The sequence below is a fragment of the Balaenoptera ricei genome, chromosome 2 (genome assembly GCF_028023285.1).
Source record: "Balaenoptera ricei isolate mBalRic1 chromosome 2, mBalRic1.hap2, whole genome shotgun sequence".
In the NCBI taxonomy this organism is placed as follows: Eukaryota; Metazoa; Chordata; class Mammalia; order Artiodactyla; family Balaenopteridae; genus Balaenoptera; species Balaenoptera ricei.
The window spans coordinates 131,086,290-131,096,413 of NC_082640.1; the positions used below are offsets into that span (position 1 = coordinate 131,086,290).

Consider the following 10,124-nt stretch of genomic DNA (forward strand, 5'->3'; position numbering starts at 1 on the left):
TGCTAGTACCAAACAGTTTTGATTATTGCAGGTTGTAATATGTTTTGAAATGTGAAAGTGTGATGACTCTAGCTTTGTTCTTCTTACTCAAAATTGCTGTGACTATTTAGAGTATTTAATTTAGTGGTTCTATATGAATTTTAGGATTGTTTTACTATGTAAAAATGCTACTATGATTTTGATAGGATTGCATCGAATCTGTAGACTGCTATGGGTACTATGAGCATTTAAAAAATATTAATTCTTCCAAACTAGGAATATGGGATGTTTTTCCATTTACTTGTGTCTTGTTAAATTTCTTTCATGAATGTTTTATGTGGTTATCAGTGTATCAGTTCTTCATCCATTTGGTTAAGTTTATTCTTAAGTATTTAATTATTCGTTGCTATTGTAAATGGAATTTGTTTTCTTGATTATTTTTTAGATAATCTATTGTTATTATATTGAAAGAATGGTCCACCATATGTAACTCAATAAATATTATATACCACATTAGCAGAATAGAGGATAAAAATCACACATTCATATCAGTACATCAATGTAAAGCATTTGATAAAATTCCACACATGTCCACGGCAGAAACTATCAACAAATCGGTGCAGAAGAAATTTGTCTCAATATAATAAAGGCCATATGTGAAAATCCCACAACTCATATCATACTCAATGGTGAAAACTAAAAGATTTTCCTTTAAGATCAGAAAATAGGCAGGTATGCTCATTTTCACCAATTCTATTCAGTAGAGTACTGGAAGTCCTAGGCAGATCATTTAGGCATCAAAAAGAAAAAGAGACAAAACACATCAAAATCAAAAAGGAAAAAGTAAAATTATCTCTTTTTGAAGATATGTTTATATCATACGTCTACTCATATTTCAAAGACTCCACAAAAATACCATTAGAACTAATAAGTGAATTCAGTAAAGTTTTAGGATATAGAATCAACATACCATAGTTCTCTTTTAAAGGCTCATATTATTGGTTGCTTTCCACTCCCTCATTTATCTCTTGGAATTTGTCAGGTCTCCGTTTGGTTGCATTAATTCATTGTTACTAGGAATCCCTTTCTTTTTTTTTTAAGATTTTAATATTTTAGAGCAATTTTAGGTTTACAGAAAATTGAGAGGAAGGTACAGAGATTTCCCATATACCCCTTTTCCCCTTGTGTACATAGCCTCATTCACTATGAACGTTAATCACCAAAGTGGTACAATTTTTACCAGGATGAACCTACATTGACACGTTATAATCACCCAAAGTCCATGGTTTACATTAGCGTTCACTCTTGGTATTGTACATTTTATGGGTTTGAACAAATGTATAATGGCATATATCCATCATTATAATGTCATACAGAGTATTTTCAATGCCCTAGATATCCTCTGTTCTCTGCCTACTCATCCCTCCCATACCTAGAAACTACTGACTTTTTAATATCTTGACAGTTTTGCCTTTTCCAGAATGTCCTATCTTTGGAGTCATATAGTATGTAGCCTTCTCAGATTGGCTTCATCCATTTAGTAATATGCATTTAAAGTTCCTCCATGTCTTTTCATGGCTTGATAGTTCATTTCTTTTTAGTACTCAGTGCTATTCTGTTGTCTGGATATACCATAGTTTATTTATCCATTTACTTACTGAAAGACATCTTGGTTACTTCCAAGTTTTGGCAATTATGACTAAAGTTACTATAAACATCTATGTACAAGTTTTTGTGTAGAAATAAGTTTTCAGCTCCTCTGGGTAATACCAAGGAGTGTGATCACTGGATCACATGGTGAGAATATGTTTAGTTTTGTATGAACCATCAAACTGTTTTCCAAAGTGACTGTACTATTTTGCATTTCTACCCACAGTGTATGAGAGTTCTTCTTGCCCTACATCTTCATCATTTGGTGCTGTCAGCATTCTGGATTTTGGACATTAAATAGGTGTGTAGTGGTATCTCATGGTTTTAATTTGCATTTCCCTGATAACATATGATTTGGAGCATCTTTTCATGCCTTAATTTATTATCTGTAATCTTCTTTGGTGAAATGTCTGTTAAGGTGTTTGGCCCATTTTTAATTCAGGTTTTTTTTTTTTTATTGTTGAGTTTTAAGTGTTCTTTGTATATTCTGGATAATAGTGTTTTATCAGAAGTGTCTTGCAAATATTTTCTTCAAATCTGTGACTTGTCTTCTAATACCCTTAATATTATCTTTTGCAGAACACAAATTTTTAATTTTAATCAACTCCAGCTTATCAATTATTTCTTTCATGTATTGTGTCTTTACTGTTGTACCTAAAAAGTCATCCCTATATCCAAAGTCATCTAGATCTTCTCCTATTTTATCTTCTAGGAGTTTTATAGTTTTGCATTTTACATTTAGGCTTAAGGTCCATTTTAAGTTAACTTATGTGAAGAGTGTGAGGTCTGTGTCTAGATTAATTTTTTTGGCATGTGGATGCCCAGTTGTGCTAGCACCATTTGTTGAAGAAACTGTCTTTGCCTCATTGTATAGCCTTTGCTGCTTCATCATAGGTCAGTTGACTACATATTTTAGGTCTATTTCAGGACTCTCTATTCTGCTCCATTGATCTATGTGTCAGTTCTTTTGCTAAAGCACACTCTTGATTACTATAGCTTTATAATAAGTCTTGAAGTTAAATAGGATCAGTCCTTCAACTTTGTTATTCATTTTCAACACTGTGTTGGTTATTAGAGGTCTTTTTCCTCTCCATATAAACTTTAGAATCACTCTTTCAGTATTCATAAAGTGACTTGATGGATTTTGATCAGGATTGTATTAAATCTATACATCAATTTGGGAAGAACTGACATCTTGACAATATTGTCTTTCTGTCCATGAACATGAATGTATCTCCATTTATTAGTTCTTCTTTGATTTTATTCATCACACTTTTATAGTTTTATTCATCTAGATCTTATAATATTTTGTTATACCTAAGTATTTTATTTGGAGTATAATATAATAATAATATAACATAATAATTTATATTATTATAACATAATAATATAAATGGTATTGTGTGTTTACTTTCAAATTCCACTCTTTCATTGCTGGTACACAGGAAAGCAACTGATTTTTGTATATTAAACTTACATCCTGCAATCTGCTATAATTACTTTTTAGTTCCAGGAACTTTTTGTTGATTCTTTCAGATTTTCTTTATAGACTGTCATATCATCTGAGAACAAAAACAGCTTCAGGTTCCCCTTTACAATCTGTTTACCTTTTATTTTCTTTTCCAGCTTTATTGCATTAGCAGGGACTTGTAGCACAATGTTGAATAGGAGTGATCAGAGGGTACGTTCTTGTCTTGTACCTGATCTTAGTGGAAAAGCTTTGAATGTCTCACCTTTGAGTATAATGTTAGTTGTAGGCCTTTTGTAGTTAGCATTTAACATGTGGAGAAAGTTCCTCTCTATTCCTAGTTTACTAAAAGTTTGTGTCATGAATCGATATTGTATCTTGTCAAATGCTTTTTTGTCATCTACTGATATGATCATGTGATTTTTCTTTTTCACCCTGTTGATGTGATGGATTACATAAATTGATTTTCAAATATTGAATCAGCCTTGCAGTCCTGTAATAAATCCCATTTGATTTTGGTGTACAACTATATTTATACATTTTTGGATTTGAATTGCTAATATTTTGTTTCATATTTTTGCACCTATGTTCATGAGATATATTGGTCTGTAGTTTGCTTTTCTTGTAACTGTTTTTGGTACTATGGTAATGCTGACCTCATAGAATGAATTAAAAAGTTTTCCCTCTGCTTCTATACTTTGAAACAGACTATAGAGAATTGGTACCATTTCCTCCTTAAATGTTTAGTTGAATTCACCAGTGAACCCATTTGGACTTTGTGCTTTCTGTTTTGGAAAATAATTAATTCAATTTGTTAAAAGATACAGGCCTATTCAGATCATCTATTTCTTTTTGTGTTAATTTTTTCATATAATATCTTCCAAAGAATTGGTCCATTTTATCTCTGTTATCAAATTATAGGCATAGAGTTTTTCATAGTATTCCTTTATTAGCTTTTTAAATTCCATGGGATCTGTAGTGATATTCTCTTTTTCATTTCTGATACTAACATTTTTCATCCTCCTTTTTTTTTTTTAATTAGCTTAGCTAGATGTTTATTGTTTCTATTGATCTTTACAAAGAACGAACCAGCTGTTGGTTTCACTGATTTTTTTTTTCTGCTGATTTACTCTTACCAGTTTGATGATTTCTGCTGTGTTATTATATATTTTCTTCTGCTTACTCTTTTTATATTCTTTTTGACAGCACAGTGAATGTCCCTTATTTTTACTATTTGTAGAAAACTGGCATTTAGATTTCAAAATTTATATTGCAAAGTTACCAGCAGCAGTTTTAGACATTTCAACAATGCTTTTGAACTCCATTTTGTTGACATAGCAAGGCTATTATTCCATATTCAAAAAGCAGGACTTGTTCCAGGTGGACATATTATATATCCTGTAGATACTCAGAGGCCACATTGCTCAGGACTCATGTGTGACTATGTCTTCTTCCCTTTCCTCTTCACCATCAATCATCAGTGGGGCCTGATTGATCTGCATTCTCTGCCAGGTATCAGACAGACAATAGAAAACCCTTCAGGCGCTCCACTGCAGCAAGGGTTGATGCATTAGCATTCTTGACTGCTTCTACATCCCCTGCAAGTGGCCCGCCGTTCTTTTTGTCACTTGGCAAACCATAACCTGGATTGAAAGTTTTGCTTTTCATGGAAATATCCTTTGCAAGTTGTGCCCTTTGTCTGCCCTTGAACGTTTTCTCTGCTTCCTGACACTCTTTAAGTCCCACCTTCTGGAAATCCAATACTCTAACTTGTGGAACTTTATAAATTACATACAGTCTGTTATACTACTTCTTGGTTAGAAGATTTCTTAAAGTACTTAGAGAAGTCAGTTATTTGAGAGATGTCAAAGAGTCCAGATTATCCAGTTCCACAAGATTATTGCTGGTGAGAATAAGTTCTGTCAGACAGGGCAGAGCCTGACCAAGTCCATCACCTATATGACATATTCTATTGGTGTTCACTAATAATTTTTTCAGCCTTCTGACTAAAGAAAAACCACCTAGTTTCCTGATTACATTGCCAGAAAAATCAATAGCATCAAACTGGTCTAAGGTAGCACCTAGATTTTCAATGACAGGGATTTTATACTCCTGGAGGTCCAGCTTATGGCTCTGCATGGCTTTGGTGTACTGCACTGCCTGCTAGATCATCTCCATCATCAGCTTCACTCTCCTCCTCCAGTGATGTTGTGCGTCCACTGTCACACACCAGACATTCTCTTTGCTTACTTTGGAGTTAATATGGTTTTTTTTTTTTTTGCTAGTTTCCTAAGGTGGAAACTTAAATTATTAATATGGATCTTCTTTTCTAATATATGCATTCAATGCTATACATTTCACTCTAAACATTGCTTTCACTGCATCCCACAAGTTTTAATTAGTTGTTTTTTTTTAATTTTTATTCATTTCAAAATATTTTAAAATTTCTTTTGAGATTTCTTTTTGTCCCATATGTTACATAGAAGTGTGGTGTTTAATCTCTACATATTTGGAGATTTTCCAGATGTCTTTCTTGTTATTGATGTCTAATTTAATTCTATCGTGCTCTAATTGAAATTCCACGATTTCTATTCTTTCAGATTTGTTAAGATGTGTTTCATGAATGTGACCTATTGTGGTGAACGCTCCATGTGAGTCTGACAAAAATGTTAGTTTTGCTTTTGTTGGATAAAGAGGTTTATAGAAGTCAATTATGTCCAGTTGGCTGAAAGTGTTGTTGAGTTCAACTATGTCCTTATTGATTTCAGCCTCATGTATAGTAGATTAATATATTACTCCTTGCATTTCTATCAGTTTTTGCCTCAGGTAGTTTGATAATCTGTTGTTAAGTGCACACACATCAAGAAATGTCTTCTTGGAGAACTGGTCCCTTTGTCATTATGTAATGCCCTTTTTTATCCCAGATAATTTTTCTTACTTTAAAGTCTGGTCTGTCTGAAATTAACATAATTAACATTCTTCTTTGTTTTGATTATTGTTAGCATAGTATATTTTTCTCCATCCACTTACATTGTCTTTATACATATATATATATACATACACACATGTCTTTATATATAAAGTGCATTTCAACTTATAGTTGGGGCATGTTTTTTGACCCACTCTAAGAATCTATTTTTAATTTAGACTTAATTTAGACTATTGACATTCAAAGTGAGTATTGATGTAGTTAGATTGATATCTACTCTATGCATTATTTTTGCCTGTGATCTTTGTTTCTATTTTTGTCTTCCACTCTTTTTGTTTTTTTATGGTTTAAATTGGGCATTTTATATTATTTTATTTTCTCCCCTTTCTTGGCATATTAGTTACGCTTTTTTTTTTTTTTTTTTTTTTACTTTTTTAAATGTTTGCCCTAGAATTTGCAATATACATTTATAGCTAATCCAAGTCTCTAATAATACTAAATCCCTAAATCCCTTCACAGGTAGTATGAATACCTTATAACAACCAAATAATCCTAGTTTCTGCCTTCTGCCCCTTGTATAATTTCTGACATTTATTTCACTTATATATAAGCATATATGAGCATACACACACACACACACACACACATATATGTATTTGAATGTGTTACTGCTGTTATTTTGGTGAACAAACTTATATCAATTAAGAAAAAGAAGAGGTTTTATTTCACCTTCTCTTTTTCCTTCATGCATGCTCTTCCTTTCTTTACTTAGATCGGATTTTCTGACCTATATTATTCTCCTTCTGTTTTAAGAATGTCTTTTAACATTTCTTGCAAGGCAGGTCTAGTGGCAACACATTCTCTCAATTTTTGAGAAAGCCTTTATTTTTCCTTCACTTTTTAAAAATGAGGTATAATTGTCATATAACATTACATTAGTTTCAGGTGTACAACATGATTTGATATTTGTATATATTGCAAAAATAATCATCACAATAAGTCTAGTTCATCCATCACAATACATAGCTACATTTTTTTTCTTGTAATAAGAACTTTTAAGATCTACTTTCCTAGCAACTTTCAGATATGCAATACAGGATGATTAGTTATACTTTCCATGCTGTGCATTACATCCCCAAGACTTACTTATTTTATAATTGGAAGTTTGTACCTTTTGACCACTTTACCCATTTTTTCCATCCCCTATCCCCCACTGCTGGCAACAACTAATCTGTCTTCTGTTCTATGAGCTCTTTTTTTTTTTTTTTTTTTTAGATTCCACATATAAGTGAGATCATACCACATTATTTGTCTTTCTCTGACCTATTTCACTTAGCATAATGACTACAGGGTTTTTCATGTTGTCACAGTTGGTAGGATTGCCTCATTTCTTTTGTATGGCTGAATTTTATATGTCACAATTTTTTATCCAGTAATCCATAGGTGGACACTTAGATTGTTTCTATGTTTTGGCTATTATAAATAGTGCTGCTGTGAATATGGGGGTACATGTATCATTTTGAGATAGTGTTTTCATTTCTTTTGAATATATTCCCAGAAATAAAATTGCTGCATCATATAGTAAGTAGTTCTATATTTAATTTTTTGAGGCTACTCCATGCTGTTTTCCATAGTGGCTGTACCAATTTACAATTTTACCAACAGTGTACAAGGGTTCTTTCTTTCCACATCCACACCAGCATTTGCAATCTCTTGTCTTTTTAATGATGGCCATTTTAATGGGTATGAATGATATCTCATTGTGGTTTTAATTTGCATTTCCCTAATGATTAGTGATTGAACATCTTTTCAGATACCTGTTAAGTTTTTGGGTATTCTTCTTTGGAGAAATGTCTATTCAGGTCCTTTGCCCAAGTTTTTTTTAATTGGGTTACTGGTTTCTTTGCTATTGAGATGAAGGTATACTAAAGTATATATACATATAAAATATGTATACATATATAAGTATATAATAATATAAAATATTTTAATAGGTATATATAAATAAATAGTATAAATATAAAGTATATATAAATATATTTTGAGTAATTAACCCCTTTTCAGATATATGGTCGGAAATATTTTTTCCCACTCCATACGTTGTATTTTTCATTTTGTTGATGGTTTCTTTTCTGTTCAGAAACTTTTTAGTTTGTAGTCCCACTTGTTTGTTTTTGATTTAGTTGCTTGTGCTTTAGGTGTCATACCCCCAAAACAATCACTATTAAGGCCCATGTCAAGGAGTTTATTCCCACGTTTTTCTTCTAGGAGTTTCATGATTTCAGGTCTTACATTTAAGTCTTTAATACATTTTGAGTTCAACTTTGTGAGTGATATAAGTTATGGGTCAGTTTCATTCTTTTACATGTGAATATCCATTATCCCAACCCCATTTATTGAAAAGACTGTGTTTTCTCCATTGAGTATTTTTGGCTCCCTTGTCAAATATGAGTTGACTGTATACACATGGGTTTATTTCTGGACCCTTGATTCTGTTCCATTTGTCTATTTTTCTATTTTCATGCCAGTACCATACTGTTTTGATGACTCTACCTTTATAGTGTAGCTAGAAATCAGGAAGTGTAATGACTTTGCTCTGGGGGTCTTCAGCTTTGCTTGCCCTCCTCTCAGCTTGAGTGCCAATGGAACATTTTCTAGGAGTTATCTCCAGTCCTCTGGTCAGATGAGACTGGAAGACACTATCCACAGTGGGTGGGGCTGTGATTCAGCTCTTTGATAAGACATAGGCAAACTGGGCTCTAGGGTTCGTAAGATTCTTTGCTTGAGGATCTATATCAGGCAGATCTGCACCCTGCTGAGTTCCCTGGTTGGAGTGCACCCCAATGTGGTTCTGCAGATGAGCAAAACTGCTGGTTGAGATTACTACTTGGGCACTGCAGATATGAACTCAATACGCCAAGATCTGGGTGCTGGTTGTTACAAGCCACTCCCCTCTGCTTTCTCACAGTCATATTCCCAGTGCTTGAGTCCCACAGATTCCCCTGCAATCCCTGCAGTGCCAGATCAGAGTAGGGAGTCCCACAAAGCCATTCACAATGCTGGGTTAAGGGGCTGGTTGTCCCCCTAGGTTCTCTTTTCCCATTAGAAACTGGAGGCTCAGGGGAGACCTCTCTCTGTGATACTGTGCTTGCCTGAGGGAGGGGCAATTCAGTCAATTAGAAGCCATATCTCTTACCCTTCTAATGCACTCTGTCTTGGTCTCTGAGATGCTGGGGGTTGCATCAGACTCATCCCTGTGTTCTAGAATGTTCTCAGTGTTTTCTTGTTCTTGAATAGTTGTTAGTTGTTCTTGTGATGGGGAGGAAGTCAGGAACAACCTATGTTTTTATCTTGTTTTTACCTTTATTTCTGATGTTACTCCTCAGAAATCCCTTTTTAAGTAAACCACAACCAACATCCTCACCTATTGTAGGGAAAAGTGCAACTCCTTCCCAATACAGCCCTCTCTCTCTTCTGTTAGTGCATGTAGGCAGCTTCAGCAAGCTTTAGGCATTTGGCTTCTAATTTAAGGTGGATACAATTTCCTCTCTTCCTCACACTCCAGAAGGTCTGTGGCAAGTTTTTGAAATAAACTTTTAGTGATACCTCCCCTTCACCCAGTTTTCCATGAAGGAAAATTGTCCCTCCCTTTTATAAGTCTGAAGATATTTTCATCAACCATATTTATAAATCATGGTCTGTGATTTTTTTTAAGGTAAATCTTATTGTATAGACTTCAAGGACAATACAAAAGGAAGGGAGAAGGGGAAGTAGCTTAGAGCAACCTAGAAGATTTTTGTTACTTAAAGTGAAACTTGAGTAAAATTTGTAATTTTTCTAATACTACAAAACAAAACCTACAACTTAAATATTACATCATTCACTTGTATGCAGACATGTAACAAAAGAAATTACACTTTATTTTTGGACTCTTTCTGAGTAATTGCTTTTGGGCTAGTAGTGTTGAAGAAGTAAATTAAATCATTGCCTGAAGTCACATGTGTCAGTTTGGTTGCATGATCTTATAGCCTTTTATTCAAACTTGGGTATGTTTCATGGTGAACAGAAACACAAACCGCATGTGAAGTCTAACAACAA

The 10,124-nt window shown here is 33.5% G+C and overlaps 1 pseudogene; it reads right to left on the bottom strand.

Moving 5' to 3' along the window:
• Positions 1 to 4,521: 4,521 nt before the first annotated feature.
• On the bottom strand, positions 4,522 to 8,303 carry LOC132360147 (U2 small nuclear ribonucleoprotein A'-like; annotated as a pseudogene).
• Positions 8,304 to 10,124: the final 1,821 nt, after the last annotated feature.